The following is a 3,239-nucleotide window of genomic DNA, read 5'->3' as shown; positions in this document are numbered from 1 at the left end:
TGAGACGCACTCTGACTAATGAAAAGAGAAGGTCAAGGAGAGGGAGGAGGAGAAGGGGAAGGGGAGAATCGGTGAACAGAGCTGTGGTCATGGGGCAACATGTCACCAAATCTGCAAAAGGTCTAAGTGTGCATGAGAGATGTAACTCAAGCATTTTTCACTAACCTAGAACCTTAAAAGCAAATATGCTTAGCCATTTTATTTGAAATTATGTGGAAGAGAAAATAAATGTATACTTTCATTTTTTAATAACCTAGGTCTAACAGTTGTGTTTGGGACTTTATTTTAAACTTGTTTTTTTGCAGTAAGTAAAAATATTCAGAATTACTTCTTGTCACAAAAAAGGTTGATTGAAATGTCTTGAGATAAAGGAAACATATTTGCAAACAAAATTTTAATAATAATAATCAAGAGTTAATTTTTTTTAAATGTTGGTACACTGTGCATTAGAATTTGACAGATTTAATCTAAAAAGTCCAATTGGATGCTTGGGCTGGTGGTCCTTCTGGGAAGAGAGTTAATACCTTGTACTTTTGCAACCTGTTGTATTTATCTCCCCTTCACCCTCAAATGATTTGCAATCATATTTCCTGTCTTTGCTAGAGAAAAGTATCCTCACAGCATCCTACCAGCACCATAATGTTTTACAGTGAAAATAATGTGTTCTGGGTTATATGCAATGTTATTTTTCCACAATACATGGCGCTCATCAAAGCATGTTTTCTGAATTTCATACATAGCCTTTAGTGAAACCCAAATAGGACATCTTAAGGTTTTTTGTTTGGGGGGTGGGGGGTTGTCTGTTGTGTACCTTTGGCTTCATAACGGTGAAGGCCTCTTATGTTCACTAACAAGCTTTCATACAGTAGCTGTATTTTCACTGATATTCAACGACTATTTTTTGTCTGTATTGACAAAGTAGGATTCTTTAAAAGCAATATGTTGCAGTGGGATTTATTTAAGCCTACTCGATTAAAGGTGGCGAAATAAAAATGTTGTTTTTTTTGGTGTACCTGGTAAAATATATTTCTAAACCAGATATCAATGCCACAGTATTGTACTACGTTCTGTTTAACCATTGAATAAAACCCCCAGAAAACACATTGACATCCCTGTTAATAATGTAATTAATACAATAATAAATGTAAATATTATGGTGTGAATACTGTTTACATAGTTCTAGATTAATGAAAGCTCAACATGCTTCTTTGTGGTTTACTTTGTTGGTTTATGTTCAAAATAAGAACCAAAACCATGGTATCCCACCTATTGCAAAAATACCCATCCTCACATATGCCATGCTATGACAGCAAGTAGATCAAAGTTATTGGGGTAAAAAAGAGTTTTTACTTGCAACAATAATTTCCGGTTTCACCTTTTCCAAACATCCAATGCACCATATCAGCTCCAATATGCTTCTAATTACATTCGACAAGAGGGGTTACATTAATTTTCTTGTTACCAAAGACTACTTACCCCTCTATCTTGAGTGTTATTGCAGCAGGTGTGAGGAATTTCTAGAGCAGTGTTAATTCTGGAGTCATCAAAGTGACAGCATTGAGCACTGGGAATCCTTTCAGGCTCATTACCATAGTCTGCTGAATCTATTGGCACAGCCCCGCATGACTGGGCAGACGCTGCTTCAGGCCGGTCGTCCGATGGAAGCAATAATCAGGGGGGTTAACAGATGCAGCTCCATCTTTGGGGTCACATTCCTTCTATTCCCTCTGTTGAGCCTCAGCCTGAGCAGGAGCATCACTCATGCTGCTTTCACAGTTTTTTATAGACAAGTATGCACGTTTTTTTTTATTTATTTATTTGAGATTGATTTGACGTTAACTGTGGGCCGCTGAGCAAGTTGGAGAGATTCATTATTTGAGATCAGAAGTCAGGTGGAGCTCGTTTTAACCGTTTCCCCCTACAAGCCGCTGAAAATGGATGTGTACAGAAAGCCTGGGAAAAAACTGTCTGCTGCAAAGCGGAAAGGCTCAGAGGGATCTCTTTTCCAATACATGGTAATGAGGAATGTGCAATTAACTGGGCTCTGGGAGCAGGAGGTGCACAACAAGAGAAGGGGGAGATGAAGGAAGACAGCACAATGCTACAAACTACACTGAACTATTTTTATGCTGCTGCCATGAGCTGATGAAGAAGCAACTTCATATTTCTTGAGAAAATGGGTCAGTGCAATGAAAAAAGCAGGATATCGTTAATTAAGGTATAAGAGATAAAGAAAAAATAAACTAGAAACAAAACACAAACATTAGATTGTTACAGGAATTCAGGAATTGGTGGATTCCTACTGTTGTATCTAGTTTTCCATCACTGCAGGAAAACATAACTGTTGCAATTTAACAAAAAAGACTGCAATAGATTTATGGAATTGCATAACGCAGATATCCCTGAAAGGATTAAGTTTATAAATGTAGCTTTTTTGTGATAAGGCTGTTAAATTTGTTATACATTTTTTTCAGTTAAGATGATGTTAAAGACTTGGATGTCGTTTTAGATTTAGTAAGAAAACTTTTTTGTTATCCACATTAATATTAAAAACTTTGTATTTTTTCTTGTATAATATCTATGTGAACTTATTATGTATGAAGTATAGTGTAGACAGGCACACTTTTGCATATGTATATTAACAGTCATCCTAAGACGAATGCAGCATCAACTGTAAGTAACGAGGGAAGGAAATTATCTTCTTTCCTCTTAAGTTGCAATGATCATCGCTGGCTCTAATCTGTAATCACAATTTCCTATTTCCCTACAGTAAGTATAAATGTGACCAGACATGAATGCTTATTTCTCCAAGCCGCTTTACAATGTGATGATGAGAAACCATGACATCCGATTCCTGTAAAGAAAAGGAAACTTTATAACTAAGCTAACACTTATAGGAAAAAAACTTCACACCTGAACACATATTGACAGTCACACCGAAAAATACAAGTTTAAAAAAAGATTAGACACTATGAAAGAATAATAATTTGGCATCTTTGAGGCCACACAGTTCAAAATAAGTATAAATCGGTTTTAAAAGTTAAATGTTACCAGAGGTGCCAAAAATCTTTGTTTTTTTTCTGGTTATTAATAAATTAACTGACAAATGCTTTGTCAAAATTTTTTTTTCTAATATTCTCTTTTTTTATCTGCAGTTACTACACTAAAACTACATAAAGGTCAATTAGAACAGAAAAATAATACCAAATGAAAACGCTACATTGTTATCAATATATATA

The sequence above is a fragment of the Cyprinodon variegatus genome, unplaced genomic scaffold (assembly GCF_000732505.1).
Source record: "Cyprinodon variegatus isolate N-32 unplaced genomic scaffold, C_variegatus-1.0 Scaffold573, whole genome shotgun sequence".
Lineage (NCBI taxonomy): Eukaryota > Metazoa > Chordata > Actinopteri > Cyprinodontiformes > Cyprinodontidae > Cyprinodon > Cyprinodon variegatus.
Note: the sequence above shows the minus strand (reverse complement) of the source record.